Source organism: Cavia porcellus, unplaced genomic scaffold, assembly GCF_034190915.1.
Source record: "Cavia porcellus strain 051 isolate PalLab524CR breed Dunkin Hartley unplaced genomic scaffold, mCavPor4.1 scaffold_25, whole genome shotgun sequence".
NCBI classification, from domain to species: Eukaryota; Metazoa; Chordata; class Mammalia; order Rodentia; family Caviidae; genus Cavia; species Cavia porcellus.
Genome location: NW_026947508.1, coordinates 35,973,498 through 35,983,620, shown reverse-complemented (window position 1 = coordinate 35,983,620; position 10,123 = coordinate 35,973,498).

Sequence of the window (10,123 nt, the reverse complement as noted above, 5' to 3'; positions counted from 1 at the left end):
CTTCCGATGGATGTTCCCATATCTGACCACCTGCTACCCCTGATCCAGGCTCCAGACTGGCATGCGGGATGCCTTTGGGAAGCCCCAGGGCACAGTGGCAAGGGTTCACATTGGATAGATCATCATGTCTATCCGCACCAAACTGCAGAACAAGGAGCATGTGATCGAGGCCCTGCACAAGGCCAGGTTCAAGTTTCCTGGGCACCAGAAGAGCCATATCTCCAAGAAGCGGGGCTTCACAAAGTTCACTGCAGATGAATTTGAAGACATGGTGGCTGAGAAGCGCCTCGTTCCTGATGGCTCAGGGTGAAATACACCCCGAATCCGTGGTTCCCTGGACAAGTGGCGGGCCTTGCATCCTGAAGGCTTCCACTGCCCTGCCCCCTCATAGCAAGCTCATCAATCTTATCGCTGCCCTAAAAAAAAAAAAGAAAGAAAGAAAGAAATGCCTTTACCAGTTTTTAAGTTGTACACTAAAGTTGCAAACTGTCAAGGCCTCACAAAAGGCCCTTTGGGTTTAGACAAGGATGTCTGTATTATGTAACTTTTTTGAGAAGATGGGACATTAGCTCACTGGAAGGAAAGAGTATATTTTGTATTTTTTTTTATTTTGTATTTATTTATGTATTTATTTTTGTCTTTTTCCTTTTTATCGGTACCGGGGATCGAACTCACGACTGCCTGCTTGCAGGGCAGGCGCTTATGCCACTGAGCTAAATCTCCAGCCCCTTTGTATTTATTTTTACCTTGTGCTGTTTCTACTCAGCACTGGCATAGCACTTCAAGACTGCCCAGTAAGTATGGGGCACAATAGTGTCGGCAGAGAAATTGAACCCTTTGTCACAAGGCCATGGTGCTTCAGTAAAGTAGCCTTGGAGACACCTCTAATAAAATCTGAGTCCTCAGGACACACCTCAGATCAGATGAATGAGAAACTCTGGAGATGGGGTCAGCAATCCTAGTTCTAACCGAGTGTGCCAGCCAGTTGGACATGTGGGCAATGAGCATGGAATCATCTCTGTGACCCCAAGAACCACATCCTACCACCCATGGACCCCTCCACTGTCAGCCTCCACAAACCACAAATGAATGTACTAGCCAGATAACTATGGTGGCTCTGGGGATGCAGCAGCACATTCAAGACAAGTGTGATGACTTGGACACGAATTACACACAGGGCATACGTGTGCAGTGGCCAGGCCTCTGGGGTGGATGAGGGTTGTTGCCTGGAGCACTGGTATTCAGAAGACGAGTGCTGGTAGCCAGGGACCCTCAACGCGTAGCCTCCACTCTGGCTCAAGGGCCAAAAGGTTTCAGTGGAGAAAGAAAGAGACAGTACATCTCAGGCTGTGTTACCATGGAATCTGCCTTACCACAAGGAATTTCAATTTTGTGGTTTTTCCATGGTATGAGGGACTGAACCCAGAGCCTTACACTTGCTAGGAAGCACTCTACCACTGGACTACATCCCCAGCCCCCAAAAAAGTTTAACATCATTTTTGTTCAGGTGAGGCCTCTCCTCAGAATTAGATGCTGCAAGTGAGTTTCTCTTGAGATTGCCAGGTAAAAGAAAAAGGATGTTAAAAGATGAGGGAAACGGGCTGGGGATTTAGCTCAGCGGCATAAGCACCTGCTTTGCAAGCAGGCAGTCGTGAGTTCAAGCCCTGGTACCGATAAAAATGAAAAAGACAAAAAAAAAAAAAAAAAAAGTTGAGGGAGAAAGATAGAAATAGCCTCACTACAGACTGCCCCGTGACAACTCTGGTTTTTACATTCAGTGCTATCAACTGAGGGCAAGTGGGCAGCTAGGGCCAGGTCTTTCTATTCTGCAGGACATTGTTGGCGGGACAAAGCCAAGGCCTGAGGGTGAGAGAGGAGAGCTGTTTGTGGGTGTTTGGGGTGCTTCCCTGCTGGGGCTCATGCCAGTAGCTCAGAAGGCTGTAGATGAGCTGAGGGGGTGAGGGAGAAACCTAGGCAGGGAGAGGAAGTGGTCTCCGTTGCTGGTTTCCTTTCCTCTTCCCAATCAGGTCACGGTTCCTGTACTCTTAAAAATTACAGGTAGCATTAACTAAAGAAAAAATTTTTTTCTGAGCCCGGCAGCAGTCCCGAAGTGTTCTAAGCGTCCAAAGGGACTGGATTTTCCTACAGTACTTAGGTTGACAACCCTGATCCTTCAAGGAACCTAGTGAAAAACTCAGGTCAGACATGACAATGGTGATCTCAGGGTTGCAGCAAAGCCACACACCTTCCACATGTGCACTCTCACCATAGTGCTCAAGAGATTTTTAGTTGTGTTTTTGCAGTTTAGGTGTCAAACCCAGGGCTTCACACATGCTGGACAAGTGCTGTATTACTGAGCTACTCCCTCTGCCCCTGAAACGTTTCTTTTTTTCTCATTATGTAGCTCTGGGTCTCATTGCATGGTCATGATGGCCTCAAACTCAGGGTGATACTTCTGCCTCAGCCTCCCAAGTGCTGGGATTACAGGCACCCATACTGCACCTGAATATCCCCTGAAACATTTTTTTGTTTTTATGGAAACAATCTGACCACACTGCCCAAGTTAGCCAAAACTTCTTGCCTTGCAAAATTCTCCTACCTTAGCCTCCCTGGTGGAGGGGATCCCTGAGCCACCATGCTCAGCTCAAAACTTTTGTTTTTTTCCTTCAGTTTTTTGAGACAGGGTCTAACTGCTGACTGGCAGGCTTCAAATTCAGTCTCCCACTCTCAGCCTCAGCCTCCTCAGTGCTGGTATTTCAAGCATGCACAACCACACCTGGTTACCAGTTGTTTTTTTTTTAAACTGATGACTTCATCTATCTCATGATCACAAAGTGTCACAACTACAGAAAGGACATCTATGTCTAAGACAAGAAAAAAGGGATGACAGAAGCAGAGCCTCTGTCATGCTATTTCCTTCTATTAGGAAACAACCTCTTTGTCACGCATGGCAGAGCTTGTCTACTATTCTAGCTCTCGGAGGCAGGTGAGGAATGCGGATCACAAGTTTGAGCCCAGCTATAAGGGCTACATATCGAGACCTTGTCTAAAACAAAAAGAAAACCTCTTACCTGCAGTCTCCTAGAAGTCTGTGCTCTGCTTACATCTCATTGGCCAGAACTGTGCCACGTGGGCAGCTCTAATTGCACGGGATTCTGGGAAAGCAAGTGTTAAGTTTTCTTCCATAGCTAATTTGGAGATTAATAAGGAAAGGTAATTTGGGAATGGTTACTAGATCAGCCACCCACTAGGTATGTCATACTTGGGTCATTTGTTTTTAGTCTTCCTTGTTTTCTTTATTCCTTCCTGATACCTCTGGATGAATCTTAGCCTGATCTTGTTGCTCACCATTGCTTTTGGGCTGTAACCATTCTGCTATTGAATTCATGTATGGATTTTAACTATTAAAATTTTTTAAAATTAGTATTCTCAATTTTTTTCCTCTATGTTCCTACTTTATGTAACTATCTTTCCCTTAAAAAACAACACTTTTGGTCAGGCACAGTGATGCACACCTGTAATCCCAGCACTTGGGAGGCTGAGGCAGGAAGATCGTTGCAAGTTAGAGATCAGTCTGGGCTATAAAGTGAGCCCAAAGCCAGCCTGAACTGCATAGCGAGACCCTGTCTCAAAAAGACAAAAAAACAAAACAAACCAACAAAAAATATTTTTTTGAGATTATGGTACAAGGGAGTGAATCTAGGGGCATTTTGCTAGTAGCTAGATCACCAGCTCCCCATCTCTCATGCAATACTAGAAATTGAACTCAAGGCCTTTGCACCAAGTTATATTCCTAGCACTTTTTAAAAATTTTTATTTTGAAACAAGTCTCACTAAGTTGCCCAGGCTGGGCTTGAACTTGGAACCTTCTTCCCTCAGCCTCCCAAACTACTGAGGTTAAAAGCATGGGCCTCCGCATCCATGTAACACATCCTTCTTTCTCTTTTTAAGATATTTGTTAAGCTTATTTAAAACTCTGTAGGAAAGAGGAAGGAGACGTAAAAATTAAGATGTATTATGTACATGTATCAACTCATCAAAAAAGTAATCATTATGTACTGTGTACTAATAAAATTTTTTTAAATCAGATTTTACTGGTACATTTTAGATATACATGACTACATTCATCATAAAGAATTTGTTCCTGTACATGACATAACTTGATTCTTTCCCCCCACTACCCTACCCTTCCTTCAATGCCTCTTCCCTTTGCCATTTACAAAAGCTTTGTTTCCATGTTTTCCTTCTTTTCTCATTTTTTACTTTCTCCTTCTTCCCTTTCTCTTTCACCTCTCCCCTATTCCCCTCCTCATTTGAACATTTTCTTCCTATTTTGCAATACCTAACATATATTTTGGTCCTTATTTACACTTTTGGTTTCTCATACCAGAGAAACTGTGGCATTTACACGTGTGTCAAATTTATTTCACTTAAAAGTATAATCTCAAGATGCATCCATTTACTAGGAATGTCTCAAAATTATCCTTCTTTATGGCAGAGTAGTACTCTATTGTATATATACTTTCTTTACCCATTCACCAGTTGATGGGCATTTGGGCTATTTCCAATGTCTGAATCTTACAACTATGCTGCTATAATTATGGGTGTGCATGTATCACTGTGGAACGATGCTTTTAATTCTTTCAAAAATATACTGTGACAGGGAATAGCTGGATGAAATGGGACCTCTAATCCTAGTTTTTTTTTAGGAATCTCCACACTGATTTCCACAGTGATTACACCAGTCTACACTCCCACCAACAGTGGAGAAGGGTTCCTTTTCCCCATGCTCCTCCAGAATTTGTTATTGGTTGATTTCTTGATGATAGCCATTCTTTCTGAGGTGACATGGAATCTCAGTGTTTTAATTTGTATCTCTCAAATGACCAGTGATGCTGAGCATTTTTTCATATATTTATTTGTAATTTCTACTTTTTCATCTGAGAAGTGTCTATTCATTTCAGATGCCCATTTTTGGATTGGGTCTTTAAATTTAGGAGGTCTAATTTTTTTTTTTTTTGTCTTTTTATCGGTACCAGGGATCGAATTCATGACTGCCTGCTTCCAAGGCAGGCGCTTATGCCGCTGAGCTAAATCCCCAGCCCCAGGTCTAATATTTTTAGTTCTTTATGTTTTCTTAATAGTAATCCCTTGAGGAAGAGCTGGCACACATTTTTCCTTACATTGTAGGTTGTCTCTTCACCCTGTTGATGGTTTCTCTTGCTGTGCAAAAGCCTTTTAATATGAGATCCCAGTTGTCGATTCTGTGTAATATTTCTTTTGCAGTCTGTGCTTTGCTTACACCAATGTGTTCAAGAATTCTACGTATTCTGTCTGTCAGCAGAGTTAGTGTTTTTGTCTTAATATTCAGACCCTTGATCCATTTTTAGTTTAGTTTGATGTGTGGTGAGAGACATGGATCTAGTTTTTGGGGTTTTTTTTTTTTTTTTGCCTTTTTCCTTTTTATGGTACCAGGGATCGAACTCATGACTGCCTGCTTGCAAGGCAGGTGCTTATGCCACTGAGCTAAATCCGCAGACCCTTGATGGATCTAGTTTTAATCTGAAGCATATGGAAAACCAGTATTCCCAGAACCATTTATTAAAGAGGCTATCTATCTTTCTTACAGTGAACATGTTTGGCACATGTTTACCTTTGCTAAAGATAAAGTGGCTGTGTATGTCTGGAGTTGTTTCTGCATCTTCTAGTCTCTTCAGTTGATCTTCAGGTGATTTTCTTGGTTTGGTTTTGTTTTTGCTAGTACCATGTTGTTGTTGTTGTTGTTTATCATAGTAGCTTTGCATTATAATTTCAAGTCTGGGATTGTGATGACCCCTGTTTTGCCTTTGTGATGCTCAAAATCTCACCACTGTATCTTAAATCTTTTCTGGTTCCAAATGAATTTTAGAATTGTTTTCTCTAATTCTGTCAGATATGCTTTTGGAATTTTGATCAGAATTGCATTAAATATGTTTAACAATTTTGGAAGTATGACCATTTTCACTGTGTTGGTTCTTCCTACCCAATAGCAAAGGATATCTTTCCATTTTTTCTCATTATCTCTTTTTTCTGATATCCTCTTCAATCTCTTTTTTCAGAGTACTGTGTTTTTTAATACAGAGGTCTTTTACTTTCTTCATTAAATTCCTAAGTATTTCTTTTTTTTATGTTACTGTGAAGGGTGTTTCCTAATTTCCCTCTCAGTGAGTTTATTGTATTTTTGAGTGTTGACTTTGTATCCAGCTCCACTACTGAATTTGATCATCAAATTTAGAAGTCTTTTGGTGGAGTTTCTAGGTCCTTCTATGCAGACTATGATATCACCCACAAATAATTATAATTTGACTTCTTCCTTTCCTATCTTTATTCCTTTTATTTCTTTCTCTTGTCTAATTGCTCTGGCTAAAGTTTCCAGGACTACATTGAATAAAAGTGGTGACAGTGGACATCCTTGTCTTGGTCCTGATTTTAGAATGAGAGCTTCCAGTTTTTGTCCATTTAGTATGATATTGACTGTTGATTTGTCATAGATGGCTTTTATCAGATTGAGATAAAGACCATCTATTCCAATTTTCTGTAGGGTTTTGCTCATGAATGGGTATCAGACTTTGTCAAAAAGTTTTTCTGCATCTATTGAGATGGTCACATGGATTTTGTCCTTGGCTGTATTAATATGCATCAGGGACCTGGCCAAGATCCCTAGTTGCCTGTATCAAAGGGTACAGTGGGAAGATAAAATAAGAAACAGAGGCAAATTTAATAATACATGGTGAGTGATTGGGAAGCTGATGCCTCCAGGTAGACCAAGTGAGTGATACTGTAAGACAGCCACTATTTATTGGGTTTCTATAGTGATAGGAGGGGCTAACAGAAGATTCAAAATTGGCAGAAACTCAGAGGTCTGTGACTCAATGGACAAGTATAATCTTGGGATGGTTCAAGAGGATAGTGGTTATCTTATGCTAAGAAGGATATTGCCCTGGAGTATTTTTTTTTAATTTAGTGATTTTTGTTTTAGTCTTAGTGTATGGGAGAGAATGGCCTATCCCTAAAGAATTAATGGGAAATATAAAATGAGTGATGCCAGTAATCCCAAGTGTTTATTTATTCCATAGGAAGTATGTAAAATTAGGTATTGTAAATTTATGGTCCTTAATAAATATGGTATATTACATTTATTGATTTGCATATGCTGAGCCATCCCTGCATCCATGGGATGAATCCCACTTGATCATGGTGTATGATCGTCTTGATTTGCTACATTCTGTTTGCCAGTATCTTATTGAGGATTTTTGCATCTGTGTTCATAGAGAGATTGGACTGCAATTCTCTTTCTTGGTTGGGTCATTTTCTGGTTTGGTATCAGGGTAATGCTTGCTTCCAGGAATGAATTTGGAAATATTGCTTCCTTTTCAATTTCATTAAAGATTTTGAGAAGTATCAGTATTAGGTATTCTCTAAATTTCTTGTAGAATTTAGCAGTAAATCCATTAGGGCCTAGGCTTTTTTTGTTGTTGTTGTTGGTAGGTTTTTAGTTACATATTCAATTTCATTGAGTAATAGTGGTATATTTAGACAGGGTCTCACTATGTAGTTCAGGCTAGTGTTAAACTCACTATGTAGCCCAGCCTGGCCTCAAATTTACAGTGATCTTCCTTCCTCAGTGTCCCAAATGCTGGGATTACAGGCCCATGCCACCACACTCAGCTTTTATTTTTGTTTTTTGAGACAGGGTCTTGCTGGATTCTTGGTGATCCTCCTGCCTCAGTTTCCCAAGTGCTGGAATTATAGGCACACTGCACCATACATGGCTTACCTTGCTGCTTTAAAGTAAATTTTATTGTTCTTTGCCCCAGCTCTGTTTCTGGAGAGCATTGACTACAAATCCTAATTTATGTTAGAAGTTATAATTACAGGAGGATTGCCATGAGTTTGAGGCCAGCCTGGGCTACAGAAGCAAGTTTAAGGCCTGCCTAAACTATATAGTGAGACCTTGTCTCCAAAAAAAGGAGGAGGAGAAAGAGGAGGAGGAGGAAGAGAGGAAAAGAGGAGAAAGGTAAAATAAAATTATAGCAAATTTTAAGATTTTAATCTGGAGCCAGGTGTGGTGGTACACACCTGTAATTCCAGTACTTGGAAGGCTGAGACAGGAGGATCATGTGAGTTTGAGGCCAAGCTGGGCTACAAAGTGAGTTCAGGGTCAGCCTGAACAACATAGTGAAACCCTATCTCAAAAAGACCAAAACAAAAAAATCTTCATCTGGTTGTACTAGGACACATGCTGGTAGTACCAGCTACTCAGGAGACTAAATCAGAAGGATTGCTTGAGACTGGGAATTTCCATAAAGCAATCTTGTTTTGTTTTTGTTTCATTGTGTTTTGTTGGTACCAGGAGTTGAACTCAGGACCTCATGCTTACCAGACAGGAGCTGTGCTACTGAACTATATCCCTGGCCAATACTGAGAGTTTGAAACCAACTTGGACAACATAAACTCATTCTCAGTTTAAAAAAAAAAGAAAAGATTCAAGCTGGGCATGGTGGCGTACGCCTATAATTCTAGTATGTGGGTGGCTGATGCAGGAGGACTATCATAAATTCAAGACCAGACTGGGCTATATATTGAGACCCTGTCTCGAAAAAAGAGGAGAGCCAGGGATCTAGCTTAGCAGTGTAAATGCCTGCCTGGCAAGTGCAAGGTCCTGAGAGGAGGAGGAAGAAGAGGAGAAGGAGGAGAAGAAGAAAAGAAGAAGGAGAAGGAGGAAAAGAATATGGGTGAAGAAATTCTAGCTAGGTATGGTGCCACACACACATGGAATCCCAGTACTCAGCAGGCTGAAGCAAGGTCAGTCTGGGCTACACAAGCAATTCAAGGCTGGCTGAACTACAAAAGAGATCTTGTCTTGAAAAAATAAGAGCCAGGCACGGTAGTTCCCACCTATAATCCCAGCACTCTGAAAGTCTGAGGGAAGGAGAGTCATAATTTCCACACAATTAAACAAGACCCTCTCTCTTAATTTTTAAAGGGGGTGTGTAGGGGAAGAGTGAAGATATAGTTCTGTGCAAAGGCCTCATGTTCAAACCCAAGGACCAGAAAACAAAAAATTTAACTACTATCTCTTGCCAGTCTCTGAGGATTTTTCTGAAAGAGCCTGAGTGACCCCATTTCATAGGGAAGTTGACCCTAGCACAGAATCTCAGCCCAAATCAATGGCCTCCTATAAATTTTGTTTTATCATTTGTAACTTTTATTTTGTTTTTTGAGACAGGATCTCAATATGTATTTCACGCTGATCTTATTAAACTCAGTGTTGCTCAGGCTGGTCTTGAACTCACAGTGATCCTCCCTGTTCCCTGCACACCAAGTTCTGAGATTACTGGTATGTGCCACCACACCTAGTGATTGAGTATTTTTTGGCACTCAACCTGAAGCAGTGCAGGAGAGATAACAAGGAGATAGAGTACACTGGGAAAGGCTGCAGAGAAATGTAGAGGCTCTCTCAGCTCTAATAAAGCGATGAAGCTGCTTATATTAACTCTCATTGGGGTGGTGCTAAACTAGCTGGTGACCTGGAGCAGGAGTGACTTCTTATCTAGGGACGTCTTTGGCGCCCGGGAAGGAAAGGCAGGAAGTCTATTTTGGGTCTGGGGCATTGGAGGAAGTCTGATAAGGTGGCTCTTTATGGCCTCCTCACCATGTTGGACCTCTGCCATGATGATTGGCAGATTTATGTGGCTAAAAACCTGTCACCTGGCATTTGTAACTTACTTCGTTTTGTTATGTTGTTACGTTTTATTCATCTCAGAAATGTCTGATCAACAACAGGAACTATGTCTTAGAATTCACTATTATCTCCAACTTACGCGTGTCTTGCACGTGGTAGACAGCAATCTGTTAAATTAACGTCTTCCAAACATTTTGTGGCGGGCGAGTGAGACAGGATCTCACCATGTAGTTCAGGTTGGCCTCCAACTCGTGGTGTCCCTCCTGCCTCCGCCTGAGTCCTGGTCTACTACACCGCGCTCTGAAGCATTTTCTAAATTACTTCTGCAATGAGGAAACATGCCCGCCCACTGTGCAAAAACGAAACCAAGAGTCCTCCGAAGACACTGTGCCAATAAGT